The sequence below is a fragment of the Mus caroli genome, unplaced genomic scaffold (genome assembly GCF_978045245.1).
Source record: "Mus caroli unplaced genomic scaffold, Mus_caroli_1 scaffold_3, whole genome shotgun sequence".
Classification (NCBI taxonomy): domain Eukaryota; kingdom Metazoa; phylum Chordata; class Mammalia; order Rodentia; family Muridae; genus Mus; species Mus caroli.
In genome coordinates, this window is record NW_028227258.1 from 131441719 (window position 1) to 131460602 (window position 18884).

The window sequence follows — 18884 nt, forward strand, 5'->3', positions numbered from 1 at the left end:
GAGCCCCGGGGCACCCCACTTCAGTCCCGCGAAGTTCCCCTGAAAAGATGGGAAACAACTTCAGAGTCTGACTCCATGGAGGAGTGTGGAGGGTTGCACAGCTCGTCCCCAAAGCCTTGGAATGTCCGCTCCTCACGTGACTCCCCACAACCCATCCTTAGAATCCAGAAGGCTGGATGAGCCCAGGGAAGTTAAGATGGAAAGGAGCAAGACTAGCTGGGACGCAGTAGACTGCAGGCCACTTCTATATGACTATTATTCCAGAACTTTCTAGACCAAAGACATGGGTAGTTAAGTGCTTAGGTACAAGTTCTGATGACATTGTAGCTGTAGAAAGTTGGGAAAATGCAGAAAAGATAAAACCAATAGTTTAATTCTATCCCTTGAGTCAGTTAATCATTTTAAATTTCTTTTGTCCTTTATATTCACTTTGCGTGTACAATGGGATGTACACGCAAAAAAGTGTATGTTGAATTTATAAGTCTTCTCTGTCTCCCCCAAACATCATGGAACCTGGTAGCCTGTTTGTTCTTGTTGTGTTTTATTTTTCAGTTTTGCATTGTAAACTTAATTTCAAAATCCTTAAAGTTTTCTATTTCATATATCTGACATAATATGTAGTTGAAGCAAAGCTCAGTACTTTGATGCCTGATCATTTATATACTAAGATAGCTGAAGGTTGGTGGGTTTTGTTTTTAACTATGTAATTCTACTCTCAAGAGACCCATTTCTTTTCCTTCCCACTGTGATCTGTAATTTGGCTCTGCTGTCAGGAAGCAGGGGAGAACTAAGAATTCTTACCTATTAACACAAAACTTGGAACATACCATATCTTGTTTCCTCTAGTCCTTCCTACCCAGATGATCGTCAGGACAAGCTAATAACTAGCGGATGATCTCCCTGAGATTGTGTGCCTCAGATTAACATAATCCATGACAGATTTGCTCCCATAGGCAAAGCCCAGGAGAAAATAATTTTAGGAAAGATTCCTACTATTAATATGCTTCTCCTGTTATTATTAAACATATATAACAATCACTAGGTATTAGCCTACCTCTTTGAGCAGTTGCAGATCTACAGAGATGTACTGTCTAGTAGGGATGCTATATAGACAAGTGGATGACTTAATTCTTATGATGATCCTGTAAGAATTCCTAAAATTATATCAGTATGTATTAAGCTGTCAAAACTGCAGTGAGAACTCTGCCAGTCTCTGTCACCAGTTAATTGCCTCTACTACTCAGAGCACATTCCAAAAGGTTGTAAAACCATTAACCAAAAGTCATAAAAGGGGAACTATTATATTATAGGTGCTAGGACAGAAGATAAAATGTTGACAGGGTTTATCTATACAAAACTTCACTAGTAACTCGGTTATGTTTTTTAACTCTCCATGACCCTGTAGAGCTGTGACAGGTGATGAATGTTTAGCCAGGTAATTACTCCTAATGGATATGCATGTAAACATTCTCTGTTGTAAACTTCTATGTCAATTTATGATTTGAATTTATGTGTAAACTTGTGACAAACTTTTTACCATGTGATCATGTGTTCTAAAAGATGTATAAGTGCTGCAGAGAGAAGAAACAGAACTAGGCTGAGGAGAACTTTTTAGACAGAACACTTTTTAGTCAGATCTGAACAGAACCTTTTAGAAACCTAAAGTGAGGACAATTTTTTTAGTCATGACACAAGAGAACTTTTTAGACAGAACTGAACTCAAGAAGAACTTAGAAGTAAAGGCATATAGCATTGGGAGAAAAGGCTTTGAGAGTAAGAGCATTATTGTGACATCAGAGCAGGAGGAGAGAGAAAATTAGAAGGAGAATGCAGAGTGGAATAACTTAGAAACTATAAGGTAACACAAAAAACTAAGAGACCAATCTGCAGAATGTAGAGGGGAGGATGATAGAAAAAGAAGCTACAGAGAGAGCAGAAGGAGCAGGCAGGCTTTTCCTTACTATGGGACAGAACAGGTAGGCCTTTTCTTAATAACAAGACAGACTTAGTCTTATTTAAAGGAACAAAGCTTTCTTCTACAAACTTAGGTTTAATTCATTTAGTAATAAAAGGGTAGAAACTTTTTCTTTCTCTTGCAGTAAAGATTAGAGCTCATTTTTCATCCAGAATGAGTGAGTTCTTTCTGCACTGGTGCTTGGTCTTTTGCTCCAAATGCATATGTAAGTATGGATGTGTATGTGTGTGTGTGTGTGTGTGTGTGTAAGTATGTAATTATGAGAATGCATACAAGCTGAGCCCAACTGGTCTGAATGGAGATGTATAAATGTGCAAGTGTGAATCTGTATGTAAATTTATGTGAGTTTATGCATATTTGCTTATGTAAAAGTTTTTCCTTCTGCCAGTGAGATTCTCTTCTCTTAGTTCAATAGTTTATTGCTCTAAACTTCCCCCTAGCCTGACAAGGGAGAGGAATCTGGACAAAAGGGAAAAGGTTCTAGCAATTAATCCTTTACTTAATCTGCTGTTTTAGGATGAGGTGCTAATGCCAAAGACTGCAGTTTCTGGCCTCAGAGGATCACAGAAGGCAGATCAGCTACAGTAGCAAAGTAAATTAGACATAGATAAGTAAACTTTTAATTATACAGCAACCCTAAATATCTTACAAAGTCTTAAGAGAAAAGTCTGACCATCCACCGACGCTCTACCCCCTCTGCTGCCTCAAGGAGAACTGAAAGGAAAGAAGACCCCTGCTGGGGCTGGCCCCAGCAAATGATGATTCTGTTCTGTACTGCTTTATTGTTGTTGTTTGTTTGTTTATTTTGTTGTTGGTGGTGGTGGTTTTATTTTGTTCGTTTTGTTTTTTGAGACAGTATTTCTCTGTGTAGCCCTGGCTGTCCTGGAGCTCAGCTCTGTAGACCAGGCTGGCCTTGAATTCACAGAGATCTGCCTGCCTCTGCTCCCAAGTGCTGGAATTAAAGGCATGCACCACCACCCAGGGGACACTGAACTGTTTTTATAGGACAGTTGATCTGTAAATGAAAACACTATTTCATTTAGTAGAGATGGAGTGCTTACTAAACTCAAAAGGTTAGAGGTGAGTCCACTATATGTTGAGGAATGAAAATTCCTTTGTGACTCTAGAGGAACAAATCAATTGAACATATATTAAAGGTGAATTTATTATACTAAGTTACATAATAACCGGGGTTGTCCAACAATGGCTGCCTCCCACTGGAGAAGATGAGAACCCTGGTAGTTGCTCTGTCCACGAGTTTGGGTAGCTAAATACTCCAGTCTGGTACTGAAGTCCTGGAGGATTCTGAGAGGTGTGTTGGTGTTTGGTACATGTTGGAATCTAGAAGAATCTGTACCCTGATATCAGTGAAGGAATGCTGCAGCAGCAGAAGCATCAACAGGGTAGATGAACTTCCCAGTGATAGTGGCAGAAAGCAGGCAAGAGCAAAAGCTTCCTTCTGCCTTGTTTTGTAAGGGCCGCCACAGAAAGGTCCCACTGACACTTAGGATGGAGCCTCCCCTTTCGGATAACCTGATGAAGACAATTCCTGACAGGTGTCCAGTGCTTTACCTTCGAGTTGATTCCAGATTCAGCCAAGTAGAATATCAAGGTTAACTGTCATGAACTCCTTCTCAAACTACAGCTTATTACCTTCAGGAGAGATTTAATGATTTAATTTACTGTCTCATGATCTCCTTGCCATTTCCTCTGGACCACAGTTTGGTTTTCTTTCTCTCTCTCCTATTCATATTTCACTTCTTAAGCTCAGTGTCTTTGTTCAGCTAGTATTGGACAATATCCATATCTTCTCCATCTTGGCCTTTATGATATACTATGTCTTTAATCCATCCTCCCCGCCCTCCTCTTTATTACCAGATCTTTGTTCAAAGACTTCTGCAGGCAACACTGTAGTGTCTTTGGAATGTGATACTTATATTTCAGCTGTAGAAATTAATTTTTAAGAAGCATTTGAAGGGTCAATTTAGATGAAACAGAGTACAAGAATTATGTTGATGGGGCAAAATTTGTGAGGGCAAATATAGATGATAGAGGTTTGAACATTGAACACTCATTTTTAGTGATGGTCTGAAGAAAAGACTCTCTTTCTCCTTTAATCCCCACTACATAGCTTTAGTTTTGTTAGCTACAATATTGACTTGGTCACACTAGAAACCTTGAAAGTATCCCAACCACGCCTTTCTGTCAGCCGTTCAACAGCCGGCGATTACACAGCTGAGATGTTTGGAATTCTTCCCTTCCTTATCATTGTCTTCATCAGGTTTTAGTTACTCACTGAACAATTACTGTGACAGCCTCCCAATTGTCCTCAGCTACCCTCTCTGCACACCGAACTATCTTTTATCCTCTTGGTAACCACTCCCTGTGGCTCCCTACTGTGCATAGCAGCATGAATAGTCCCAATCTTTCTATGTGTAACCTAAGAGTTCAAGTTCTGGTCCCTCTTTGATTTATTACTCGTATAAAATGGCTAAGTGCCTGTTTGTGCTGTTGGTGGTGGTAGTGAGGAGTTTCTCTGAGCCATTTCTTGTCCTGGCCCACAGTCTCATTCCTGTTTGGCTGCTATTTCTCTCCTAAATGGTAGCATTGAGGTGTGTGTGTGTGTGTGTGTGTGTGTGTGTATAAATTTTTTTCCTAAACCAAAACTACAAGAGACTTGAATGCAAGTTTTTTGTTTTTTGTTTTTTTTTTTAGATGAAACTTATTCATTGTTTGTTAAGGGATTGTTGCAGTGTTTTCCTAGGCACTGAGGAATATAATAATCACTCAGAAAGACTATCCCTGCCCTCATGGAACTTATATTTTAGGGAGAAGAACAAATAAAGACAGGAAACAAGTTGTGAAATTTCTCAAAAGCCTTACAAAAGAAATGCAGAAGCATGAAAGAACTGTTTGCAGGTGAAGGAGAGTAGGGCTTAACTGAAAGAGCAGTCCTGCTGTTCCTTTGACCAGATCCAGACATGAAAGAGAAAGGCCAGGCAGTGCCCAAAGCAACGGTAACTACAGACAGAATGAATAGTACTTGTAAAAAGTGGCCCAGTCAGGTTGTATTTGAGCAATAATAAGGAGATAGGTTGCTGAAGTAGATCTAAAAGAAGGGCAAGGTCAGGGATCAAGGTTGAAGGAGATGGAGTTAGATTTACAGGATTTTGAAGACAGCTTTAATATGGGGGTTCACTCTAAGTAAAATGGGGCTGTCAGTCTACTTGTCAGTGTGGGGTATGGCGGAGGGATGAAATGGTCTTTATTTTTCTAAGATTCTAGTTGTAATGAAGGTAGAGCAGATGCAGGGATTGAAGGGAGAAACTTCAGTTTGGAGGTTATTGCACCAAATATGTGAGAGATGAGGTCTTAAGTTGTGGGTTTTCTGCAGACGTGCTAGAAAAATGGAGCCGGGCATGGTGTCGCACCATGGTGTCGCACTTTCCTCTCGGGAGTCAGAGGCAGGCGGATTTCTGAGTTTGAGGCCAGCCTGGTCTACAAAGTGAGTTCCAGGACAGTCAGGGCTATACAGAGAAACCCTGTCTCAAAACAAACAAACAAACACCAACAAAACAAAACAAAAAAGACAAATGCTTGGGTTATAGGTTATGAACATGAGGGAAAGAGGAAAATCAAAGTGACTCTAATGTGTAATGACTCTTGTCAGATGCATCCAATAGCTTTTCTGAGCTATGCTAGAGTAACCTTCCTCTTTGTAAAACATGACTAAGATTTTTGACTTGATTAGAAGAATGAGCTTGCAACTTAGTAAAGTGGGAAAGATAAGACTGGAAGAGGTTTCCCACGGGAAGGATGGGAATGAGGTAGTTGGTGTTGAGAACGTGGTGCTGATGTGGAGAAGTCTAGTGAATATCTAAGTGGATATGTGGATGTTCAGCTAGCTGTATGAGAAATGGAGAGACTATATCACCCAGTAGTACCATGTTGGTATAAGGAGCATTTTAACCTGAAATGACTACAAAAACAGCAGACACTGGAAGAGTTCTCTGCCTTTTATTATCTATCTGTACGATCAGGACAAACGCGTGCTTTGCTAGTGCTTCCTTCCCTTTCCCTGTAACAGGAATGGGGAACTCTCCTTATCTAACTGATGATGGGAGGAGCTCTGAGATGAATCTACACAAACTCTTTTTAGTAAGGACAATCTACAGCCATGTGTATCTACCTCCATAGGTTTGTTGTTGTTGTCGTTGTTTGGTTTTTGCTTTTTCCCCTTTTTGGCCATTCACCACAATTCTATCATTCTTTGTTAAAATGATAAATAAAATCTCCGAGTGTAATTACTATTTCGAGTTGTTGAGTGTTGTACTGTTTTCCTCCTTTTGGGTGTGGGGTATGCTGGGAACTGAATGGTGATCTTGAAAGACCCACAACGTGAGGACTCCCTCACGTTCTGACTCAGGAGAGGCGACACCCCAAAATCACCCACAAGAAACGATCTTGCTGCAACTTGCAAGAGGATTTTTATTCGAGAGCGTTCTCGGGCCCATGGTCATACACCACGCAGGGGTAGAGGACCATGGCGCACTGAGTAGCTGAGTAAGGGGGTATTTAAAGGAAGAAACCACAATTCATGGAGGTGGGGAGGGCGTTGTTGGAAAATACCAAAAATACCAGTTAAGAGTCACAAGGAAGTATAAAGTCACAAGTGTCAGGTTATCTCTCAAGGCAGTTTCTAAGAGCCCCTAACAATCTAAGAGCCCCTAAAGGTAGCACATTTGCATTGCAGGTTCCAGTAATGGTCAGGGTGCCATTCTTTGAATTGAACCCAGGAAGCAGGTGGGTGGAGGAAGGAATGTCGCTATCTGTTTTATGACCAGTACCTGGAGCACTAAGCCACAAAGGCTACACTCCCAAGCCTGGGCCCAAAAGCCTCGAATTTTGTTTTTACTTTGCTATACTTTTTTAATACTTCTTCATTCCCCCCCTTTTTTTTTTAATAGTTCTAATCTTAGAACTAGACACTATCTTCTCCCTGACATAGTTGATCCTTTAGGGCATGGTACTGTTATCTCAAAACTAAAAGCCACACTGCATTAATTCTTGTTTTAATAAAGGTGACTTGCCTATTTAACACACATGGACCTATAATTAAAAGCAGAAGAAAAATCAAAAGGGGTCTCATAAAGGTAGATAGTAGGGTGGTCAAGAGTACAAGATAAGGGCCTTTCCACCCGAGTCTCAAGGTTTTCTGCGTGGAGACGTCTAGCAGGTCTTCTGGAGCAGGCCTTCTGGAGCTGCTTTTTCACTCGCTGTCTCACTCACTGGAGCACCTTGAGCCTAGAGAACAAAGGCTGGGAAAGCAGCATGTCAGCACTATGTACAGAGGCTATTTTTACCAGTGGAGGGGGCCCCCTATAGAGTAATTCATAAGGGGGTCAGTCTAAACTGTCCAGGGGTGTTTTTAACCCTGAAGAGCAAAGGGTAGGAGAGCTATCCAATCATTAGTGCCAGTCTCCGCTGTCAATTTGGTTCTATTTATTCTCTCTACCTGTCCTGAGCTTTGGGGCCTGCATGCACAATGTAACTTTTAACTAATCTCTAATATCTTGGCCAGTCCCTGATTTACCTGGGCAACACATTACCTTGGGAAGATTTCTTTTAGAAATTCTACCTCATCATAGCACAGGCCTTGCAGCTTTTGGCTATTTCTTCTGCCAAGTCAGAGAGTCCTGTAACATAGTAGTCAAAGGACCTAACCACACCTTTGAATTTCTTGGAGTGCTCAGGGGTGTATCTAAAGCTGGTCTCTCTGATGTCATAATAATCTTTAGGCTCCTTGACTGCCAGGATCATTGCTCCTTGAGTCACCTGTTTGGCAGTTAGATCTGCTATCTGATTTTCTTTAGCCACAGCATCTTAGGTCTTTCTGCAGATGTCAACAGCCCTCTTTGTCTGTATATTGCTCCGGACAGTGGCAAAAGCATACCTGCTGTCAGTGTAGACTTTTCTTTTGCCATTCATAGAGCTTGTCTCAAAGTCACAAGTTCAGCTTTCTGGGCCGACGTCCCTTCAGGGAGGCTGCTGGCCTAGATCACTTGCTTTCTGTCCACCACCATACTGCTGTCCCCGCCTTCTGCTTACCTTTAACCTCGAGGCTACGGTCATCAGTGTACCAGCTCGAACCCTCAGGCCAAGGCTGATCTGATCCTTCAGATCATTTCAAGTACCAGTTTCTCAGCACAGTGATGAGTAGGTGCAGTCTCACGCAGTGGGACAGCAGGTGGAACGAAGGGAAGGTCACTCGTTCAGTCAACAAAAAGTTCTGATGTGTCACAGGAGCATTGGTCGTCATCCATCAGTCAGGGGGCTTTCAGATAATGCTTTCAAGAGCGTGGGATGCCATTACAGCTAGTTACTGTCCCAGAGTGAGCTTATCAGCATCCTTGACAAGCAGATTATGGCAGCAATAGCTTTCAGGCAAGAAAATCACCCGCTGGCAACAGGGTGTAACTTCTTGGATAGGTAAGCCACTGGCCTTTTTCAAAGTCCCAAAGTCTGAGAAAGGACTCCTCTGGTGACCCCTGATCTCTCTTCCACATAAAGAGTGAAAGGCTTGGTTAGGTCAGACAAAGGCTGGCCATCAGTAGGGCCTGTTTTATTTCTCTAAAGGCTTTCAGGTGATCTGGGATCCACACAAACACTTCCCCTTCCTTGGTTAGGATGTACAATGGGAAGCTAAGGTCGCCAACCCAGGTGTCTAGAGTCTGTAGAAGCCAGCAAGTACCCAAGAATTTTCTTACTTGCCTTGGCATAGTTAGCCACTACTTCCCGTCTCGAAGGGTGTATCTCAAGTAAGTAACTTCAGTCTGACACAGCTGAGTCTTTTTAGCTGAGGCTCGGTCTTCAGTTGCCCAGGTTTCCTGTCTAGATCCTGTCTTTTTCTTTCTCTCCTATCACTGTGGCCAAGATTCTAGTCAAATTTCTCTCTTGTCTACGATCCCTCCTGTTTTCTCTTTCTTCTGCCTCCCGTCTCTCTCTCTCTCACACACACTTTCTCTGCCTCTTTCACTAATCACATAACTGTCTCCCTCTCATAATACACCTTCTAATCTCTGAAGTTTCTTTCTGATATCGGGAGCCAACTGCCTTATGAAGGCCGGCCAGGCCACTGAGGCCTTCTGGGCTTCCTAGGTAAGATCAAAGGGAGTGAACTGCCTGAAGGCTTCCATAAGCCTTTCAAGGAACATTGAGGGAGGTTCGATCGGCCCCTGCATTACCTCTTACCTTAGCCAAATTAGTGGGCCCGTCTCAAGGCACCTTGGAGACCAGAGCCTGGCGTTAGATTTTCAAGCTCTCCTTACCTTCAGCCATGTCGCAGTCGCAACTGGGGCGAGTCAAAAGGAATCCCATGTCAATCTCATTTTGTAGCTGTGTAGACCGCCCGTTGGCTCCCGGGCTATTTTTCTAGCCTCTAACAGAATTCTCTCTCGCTCTTCGGTTGTTAAGAGCATCTGCAACAGCTGTTGACAATCATCTCAAGTAGGCTGATGAGAAAACATAAGGAACTCTACCAACCCTGTGAGGCATTGGGGATCCTGAGAAAGGGGGTGGTTAGTTCTCCAGTCATAAATACCAGCAGAGGAAAATGACCAGTACTGAAGGGTTTAAAGTTTGGGTGGGTCCACCAGAGTCCGCCCAGACTCTGTGCTCTGCAGCTCCATGTACCCGCAGTGGTCCGTCTCTCAACACCCCGAGGGGTTTAGGGTTCCCTCGGCAGCTGGGGTTGAGGCTGTGGATAAGGGGAAGGTTGTGGACTAGGCCACTCAGGAGGCTTCATACAACCACAATTTTGAGAAGCAAAACCCAATTTTAACAGTGAAAACAATCTATTTTTTCTTTAAAAATGAACTCCAAAAACATTACTTGCTACAAATTTTGGTGGCCTGTTCCTGCACACAAACACAAGAAGGTGTAGCCGCCAATATTTCAAAAAGACACTACCCTAAATCTTATCTTTTATAAATCGGATTTCTAGGATAAGAATTACATAGAATATTACTCAATTTAGGTGTATCTTTAGAGACCTGTTCCCATGGATTGTCTCATGCTGCATGTTGTAGTTCTAAATTACTCTAATCCAGAGTTACCAGTTTTAAGTCAACTTTTTGTTACCAATGTTACAAATTTTTAATCATAACTAATAACTTATGAGCCACTAATCTATAACCAAGACATATAAAAACATATTTATACTTTTGAAACTATTTAGAAACAAAAATGAAATGGCCGCATACATTTGCTCATTTAAACCAACCAAAATTCTTAATTTTTCTAGCTGTAATTTCAGGAGAGGAGCACCTTGTCACCTGATGAATCCAATAATCACAAGCACAGAGATTTTTGTAGGAAAAACAGCCATTTGTTCCCTTACCATAGAACTTAAGAACTTGAGAAGCTGGTGGTCCCTATAAGAGCAGCGTTTATAATCAGCTCCTAGCAGGGCTTCTCTAGCCACACTAGATTCCTAACTACAGGTGCAGGGCTCCAAAGACCAATTAAAACTGTTTATTTTATTTTATTTTTTTACCAAATTATCCCCAGATAGTCGGAGAGTACTGCTTTTCTCAAAACCCATTCTCTCACATCTCAGGTGTAAACTATCTCTAGTCAGGGTATAAAGCACCTATGAGAATTACCTTTGCTTTTCTAGATTTTCACATAGCTCTAAACACATACACAAAAACACATAAAACAGAAACCAACAGATCCAGACACATTCGACCCTTTCTTGTCCTCTACAAGCAGGCAAAAGAATTAGACGATTTTGGAGGGGGAAGCTTCCGCTTCAACAGAACTCGGTCCCTCTGACCGATCCGGAGACGGCCAGGCGTCCCTGGCTCTCCTTACCTCCCAGGGCGTCCCCCAGGGCCACAGCCTGTGGTCCTCCTAGCACGTCTGCCGACCACAGTCCTCCGGTCCTTACGGCCCAAAAGGACAGCTGCAAATACTGACCGCGCGCGCATTTCAGACCCCATCACCCCATCGTCTACAAACACCAGCATCCATTTCTACCTAGACGACCAAAACCAGAGAAGCACACTTGTTCCTCACTCTGCCAGGTGTAAAACCAAGGCACGAGGTGGGACTCGAACCCACGATCTCGCAACCCGAAAACCAAGACACAAATTTCACTCTGCCAGGTGTAAAACCAAGGCACGAGGTGGGACTTGAACCCACGATCTCGCAACCCGAAAACCAAGACACAAATTTCACTCTGCCAGGTGTAAAACCAAGGCACGAGGTGGGACTCGAACCCACGATCTCGCAACCCGAAAACCAAGACACAAATTTCACTCTGCCAGGTGTAAAACCAAGGCACGAGGTGGGACTCGAACCCACGATCTCGCAACCCGAAAACCAAGACACAAATTTAATAAACTCAGATGGATCCGAACTCAGACTTCGCCATGCTTCAGAAACATAGGACAAGACATAAATAACCCAACACAACAAGCACATGTTCCAATGTTCGTTTCAGAAAACAGACACTCAAAACAGAGACACCGGCCGGCACACACACAAGAGGGGATCCCCATACCTCCAAGTCGGTTCTCGGGTGTGAGGGGTGGTCGCGTTTCCCGGCCCATGCACCAAATGAAAGACCCACAACGTGAGGACTCCCTCACGTTCTGACTCAGGAGAGGCGACACCCCAAAATCACCCACAAGAAACGATCTTGCTGCAACTTGCAAGAGGATTTTTATTCGAGAGCGTTCTCGGGCCCATGGTCATACACCACGCAGGGGTAGAGGACCATGGTGCACTGAGTAGCTGAGTAAGGGGGTATTTAAAGGAAGAAACCACAATTCATGGAGGTGGGGAGGGCGTTGTTGGAAAATACCAAAAATACCAGTTAAGAGTCACAAGGAAGTATAAAGTCACAAGTGTCAGGTTATCTCTCAAGGCAGTTTCTAAGAGCCCCTAACAATCTAAGAGCCCCTAAAGGTAGCACATTTGCATTGCAGGTTCCAGTAATGGTCAGGGTGCCATTCTTTGAATTGAACCCAGGAAGCAGGTGGGTGGAGGAAGGAATGTCGCTATCTGTTTTATGACCAGTACCTGGAGCACTAAGCCACAAAGGCTACACTCCCAAGCCTGGGCCCAAAAGCCTCGAATTTTGTTTTTACTTTGCTATACTTTTTTAATACTTCTTCAATCTCTCACTTCTTTTCTGTTAACCTTTCATAATTGATTAATACAATCGTCTGCAAATCTCGGGTTGTTTTGTTTTGTTTTGCTAAAGGTCCTCATTATAGAACCAGAATGGCTGGTAGGCATGTGTCTGAGGGTCATTTGCCCAGCCTACTGTGGGCAGTGCCATTCCTGGGCAGGTGATCCTGGGACATAAAATAAAGCAAGCTGATAGGGCATGGTGGCACACCTTTAACCCCAGCACTGGAGGGACAGCGGCTGGAGGATCTCTGGGAGTTAGAGGCCATCCTGGTAAGTTCTAGACAGCCAGAGCTACATAGTGAGACTTTGTCACATGAGAGAGAGAGAGAGAGAGAGAGAGAGAGAGAGAGAGTGAGTGCAAGCTGAGCACATCAGTAAGTAGAATTCCTTTTCTGCTCCTGCTTCAGTTCCTGCCTCTGTACTGTTGTGTTGAGTTCCTGCCATGGCTTTCCTTGATGAGGGACTGAAACTTGTAAGTTTTTGTTTTTTGGTTTTTTTTTTTTTTGGTTTTTCGAGACAGGGTTTCTCTGTGTAGCCTTGGCTGTCCTGGAACTCACTTTGTAGACCAGACTGGCCTCGAACTCAGAAATCCGCCTGCCTCTGCCTCCCGAGTGCTGGGATTAAAGGCGTGCACCACCACGCCCGGCTGAAACTTGTAAGTAAAATAAACTTTTTTCTCCCCAAGTTGCTTTTGGTCAGAATGGTTTTAAAAAACAACAGAGAAGCACCCCCCCCCCAAATAACAAACTTGAGATATGTTGTTAATAAAGTAATGAGTTAGTACTGCTGTCAAAACAAAAATAATATAAATTACAACAAGCCTATTTTTGAAATTTTAATAATTAAAAAGAATGAATTCTTTGAATTCCTAATAAAAATGATATTCAGGCATGGTGGTGCATGCCTTTAATCTCAGCACTAAGGAGGCAGAGGCAGATAAATCCCTGAGGTCAAGGCCAGCCTAGTCTACATAATTCCAGGGCAGCCAGGCCCACACAGAAACCCTGTCACAAAAAGAATAAACAAAATGACAGAAACCAAAACCCCATAAAATCAAATAAATACAATGAAATATACCACTGAAAAATTGTAAAAACTAGCACAACTGTCCTCTGAGAGCTCCAACCAGCAGCCGATGGGAACAGATGCAGAACTCACAGCCAAACTTAGGCTGAACTTGGAGAGTCTTGTAGAAGATTGGGAGGAAGAACTGAGGGACCCAAAGACAATAGGGACGCCACAAGAAGACCAACTAACTTGGACCATTGGGGGCTATGAGACTGAATCACCAACCAAAGAGCAAGCATGGTCTGGACACTAAGTACCCCCACCCTGCGTTTATGTAGCAGATGTGCAGCTTGATCTTCATGCAGGTCCCCCAACTGGAGTAGGGGCTGTTCCAGAATCTGTTGCTTGCCTATGGATCTCATTCCCCTAACTGGGCTGGCTGCCTTGCTGGCCTCAGTGGGAGAAAATGCACCTAGTTTTTCAGTGACTTGATGTGTCAGGGTGGGGCAATATCCAGGGAAGTGGGGTGAATGGGGGGGAAGGGCTGTGTGTGTGTGGGAGACCATGAGGAGGGGAGGTGCTTCAATTGAGATATAAAGTGAATAAATAAATTAGTGAAAAATGTAATAAACACATTTTATGCTGAACATTTATAAAATCATTTTGTGCTCTTGGCTGAAATAGTAATTGTTTCGTTGTTTGGAATAAAAAACTTAATGATATTTTCATTTGCATATAGATTTCTTTTGCTTTTTAACTTTTTACTCCATATTTGTCAAGGTTCAGTAAAGAAAGAGAAACTAACATATGAATTTAATAAGAAAGAGTTGTAATTAAGGGAATTGGGTATTTTCAGAATCATTTAGAGGTTGGAGGAGTGGGCTAGGCCTGCTTGGATGACTGTCAGGTCCTGAGGTGAGGCGTGAGTTCAACCCAGCAACACTGCTGGAGAGGCTGTGTTACCAGGCACTTACCAGGAAGGGAAATTTGCTTCTAGCACTTTTGAGATTGCTCTTTCTCCACAAAGGTAAGAAAATGGACCCTGCCCCCTATATGGGTAGTCATGCATTTAATCAGATGGAGAAGTATAAAGGCAGCCGAGGAAATGAAGTGAGGCTTTGTACCTTCTGGTGTGTGCTGCTCAGAGGACGATGTGGCACGTACCTAATGCCACTATCTTCTAGGGTGATCATCGCCACCTAGGGATACATCGGAAATCACAGAGCACACTATCCTCCTGTAATGTGCACTTTCTTGACCATGCATTTTTGATATTTTTCTTTCCTGTCCTACTTGTCATCTGGCTCAGCTAAGTAAGTACTTGTTGGGGAATGAAAAATGATAGGAATAGCCTCTGGCACTTAACTCAATTTTTGTCTTAGAAAACAGAAATAATTCTGTGGGGATGCTTTCATTAATGCTCAAGGCTCTGTAGTCTGTGTGACCCCTTCTGGCATTTAACGAGAACCATCTTAAGAGATTCCCCTAGGTTCGGCTAAAGAAACACTTTACTGTGCTAAAATCCTAGAGTCCAGGAATGAGTCACTTTTGCTTGATTCCACCCATCCCCCCTCTCCCCCCCCCCCCCCCCGCAAACCTACCTGAGATCAGAGACCTGTGGAGAGTCAAACTCCCAACCCTACTTCTTACTCAGCAACTTAAGAGAAGAGGCAAGGTTTGGAAATCACCAGTCACAAAAGTGTCTTTGAAAATAAAAGCCAACTGGTGCTCGTAGGTTAGCAGAATCTAGAACTTGCTTTCTGTGCAAACTGAACATCTACAGTAATATGGGGAGACAGATGGGAGAGGATCAACTGGCACAGAGTTCTTAGGAGATGCGGGGACTGAGAGAACCAGTGCGTCTACAGCCAGAAGTCACATCTAGATTAGCATTGTCACCTTCCATTGTCCTTGACTTCTGCGTAGGTGCTGATGTTCACTGGCTGTATAATAATGTCATCGCAGGGAGTGAAGAGGAACAGCACAGAAAACCACACAAGTATTTTATCTAGTTACCTAATTTGCTGTAGGCTGTTATAATTGGTAATTATTAATCTACCCTCACATTAAGTTATTAGTTATTCATGTGTTTCCCTGAAGAGTCTATTTAGGAAAATGTTAAAATAGAATTTCTTCTATTCTTTTTATAGAATTTATTTTTATGTGTATGGGTGTTTTGCCTGCATGCATGTCTTTGCACCACAAGTGTGTGCGGGACCTGTGAAAGCCAGAAGAGAGGATTAGAAGCCCTGAAAATGGAGTTACAGGAGTTACAGGTGCTTGTGAGCTACCATGTGGATGCCAGGAATTGAATCTCACTCTTAAAGACCATCTCTCCAGCTCTGTGTCTTGTATTCTTTCATGCATGTTACGGTTTTGCTTCGTGTTGCTCCATTCTCTCTCTCTCTCTCTCTCTCTCTCTCTCTCTCTCTCTTTCTTTTCTTTCTTTTTGCAGTTAACCCCTATATTACCTCTAGGTTCCCCTTCCCCTGGTAAATGAAAACCCAATGCATTTGAAATGTTATACCTGGGAACCAAAACTCAAGTCCTCCTCAAGAGCAATAAATGCTCCTAATTGCTGAGCCATTTCTCTAGCCCCATACTTTTTTTGTAATTCTTAAGGAAAGGGATTTGGGATCTTGATGTTTGCATCAGCCAAATGATAGTTTCTCCCCATATACTCTTTCTGGGAATTAATAGTTTGAAGGATGGCATACTTAGCACTCAGTAGTTACAAGCAGGGATCTATTCTATTTACTTTGTACCAGGACAGACCAGGATTGCTAAAATACTTTCATACATAGTTGTTATCTTGACTTTCAGTTTTAGTTAATCAAATAAATGCTGAAAGTCCAGAATATGCTTTTAAAAATTTCCACATATTTTAACATATGATTAATCAAAGGAAATGATTGCTTGTCTAGTCTAAGCACAAACTTCCAAAGGAGGGAAGCAACCATCAGTCCCACCCAGCTATGATGCTTGTGAACCACAATGACCAGTATGGCACAACAACCCTAAAGGTGCAATCCTGGCATGCACATCGGCTGTAACCAACAACTTTCTAGTTGGACTTAAGGCTCATTCTACAGGAGGAAAATTATGCCTGGCACTGGAAGCAGGCCAACTGCACAGGACCAATGAAGCCATGCATCTTGAAGGAGAACCTACAACTATCACTTTATGAAGCCAGCAAGATCCTTGACTGTATTATAAATATTTGTCCTTATACCTACAGACAAGTACAGTCCTTACCCGTTACCAAGGAAGCCCTCTTTGCAACAGATGGAGACCATTACAGAAACCACAACCAATCAAAATACAGAATTGTGGAGCCCAGGCTCCAGGAGTGCATCTACAATACAACTCCCGAACCTAAGTCTCAGGGATCATTAGGAAAGAGGGAAAGACTGTAAGAGCTTGGGGGGGGGGGGGTTGAAATAAGGTTGTGTTTCCTAAGAACGTCAGAAATTTATACCCATAAAATCTCATCAACATGACTGCCTAAACATGAGCTGAGCAAGGACAACAACATGGACATGGGACATGGACATGGAAAAGTGCATAGGGAAAGAAAGCCCTGCATGCCTCAACCCTGAGCAAAGAACTAGGCAGCTAAGGAATGCTGGTCGAGTTGGAGAAACAGTCTTCCCCATGGAAAAGGCATGCCAGCTGGTTGTCCAACACCAAACGGTCAACACTGAAAACAGGCGTCCAAGTAACATTATACAGACTGAGAAATTTGTATCTGTGTATTTAGGAATATATATGTATTTACATATTGCTGAATCCAGTATGGTGTTGGTAGGGACAGATTGGCGTGATTCCTGCCCCTGGGAAGCAGGTATAAGCCTCCATGAGTGTCGATGGCTGCTGTGGGCAAAAGGCTTGTTTGTATAATGTACAGATTTTCATGTTTCTCCCAGGAATATCCTCCCTGTTAATGTTAATGACTCCATGATAATCAGAGACAGCATGAGTCTGGGAGCTGAAGGTGTGTCTACTGTTTCAGTAAAATGGTAAACATTGGGACCTTCAGGACAGCCCTTATAGCTGTGGAGAAGAACTTTAAAAACACGAGTTTGAAATATATAATTTCTCAACTATGCAAAAATATAAGGATGCAATATGAGTTTTATAAGGAGTTTCACAGATCTAAAGGACCAGAGGCAGCTGGCACTATGAGCCAGCTGGTCAGAAAGATACAAAGTCAGATACAAATGCAGGCAGATTCCTGAGTTCAAAGCCAGTCTGGGCCAGAGTAGGCAAGAGCAAATTTAGGTTCAGGTGTGGTGGGAAAGGTGATTGCAGGCTGGGGTCCCACCCAGCATCTTATTGTCTGTGCTTGCATTTGTTTACTCTCCCTAAGAGTCAAGGGCTAAGGTATGGAATGCTGATTTGTGAGGTGGTCAAGAGGGGACATAGAATAAATAACTGAATTGATCTGTAAATAAAAAATAGGGTTTTTGGTCTGTAGGAGATGAGCTCGCACAAGTCGACAGCACTTTTTTCTTTTTTTTTTTTTTTTTTAAAGGATTTTTCTCTATAGAGAACTAAACTGTCTGAAGATCTCTGGAGAGTGAACACAGGTTGTTGGTATTCTGTCTGGACTCCACTCCCAGTTACCAGTCAGCAGCCAGGTAGGCCTGGCCCACTCTAAAAGGGGCTGCTTATCCCCTCTCCCCTCTCCCCTCTCCCTCTTGTTCTCTTACTCCTGCTTCTCTGCTTTGCCTTTTGCCCCATTCCTTTCCCTGCTCTCTCCATGTGGTCATGGCCGGCCTCTGCTTCTCTACTCTCTCCTTCTCTCTGCCTTTCTCTGCTTCTACTACTCTCTTAACTCCCCACCCCTCCCCTAAAAAAACTCTATTCTATATTATACCCTTGTGTGGCTGGTCCCTCAGGGGGAAGGGATGCCTTGGCATGGGCCCACTGAGGCTCCCCCTTCCCCCAGACCCCCACAGAACATAGTCTTATACCCCTTTATCTTTTTATGACCACAACACAGGTCTGCTAGAATTTTTTCTAGCAGGCTACTTAGAGAGCTGGCACAGCTCTTCTAGAATGTTTTTAGCTGCTATCCAGAGAAGGATGTCTGAAGAGCAAGCACAGCTCTTTACAATTTTTTTTTTCTGGCTTTCTGATTTTGATGGGGAAAACCCAAGACTAACTTCTAGAACTTTTTCTAGAAATCCAAGAATTTTTCATAGCAGCTTTTCTGACTTTGGTCAGAAAACTTATGAGCTATTCAGAGAGCTTTTAGAATTTTTGCTAGCAGGGAGAGATGTCTCAATCAGAGAGAGCTGTCTTGAGCAGATTGCTAGGAGTCTCAACCAGAGAAATATTTAGAATAGTAAGATAAAGCTGTCCAGAGCAGTGCAGAATGGAGAGAGAGAGAGAGAGAGAGAGAGAGAGAGAGAGAGAGAGAACACAAACTGAAAAGCTGTCTCCAGCAGACTACAGAGCCAAGAGCTATCTACAGAGCGCTATCTCGGGAGCCATCTTGAGCAGAACATAGGCCATCAGCTTGGACCCACAAATTGACTTTGAGTCACTTGTTTTTGACACTCCCAAATACCCCTTCTCTCAGAACCCAGACATAGCCAAGGCTGGTCCTTGGCAACATATGACTACATAGCAACAATTAATGAAAAGAGAAGCCATGAATTTGAAAGAGAGCAAGAAGGGATATATAGAAGGGTTT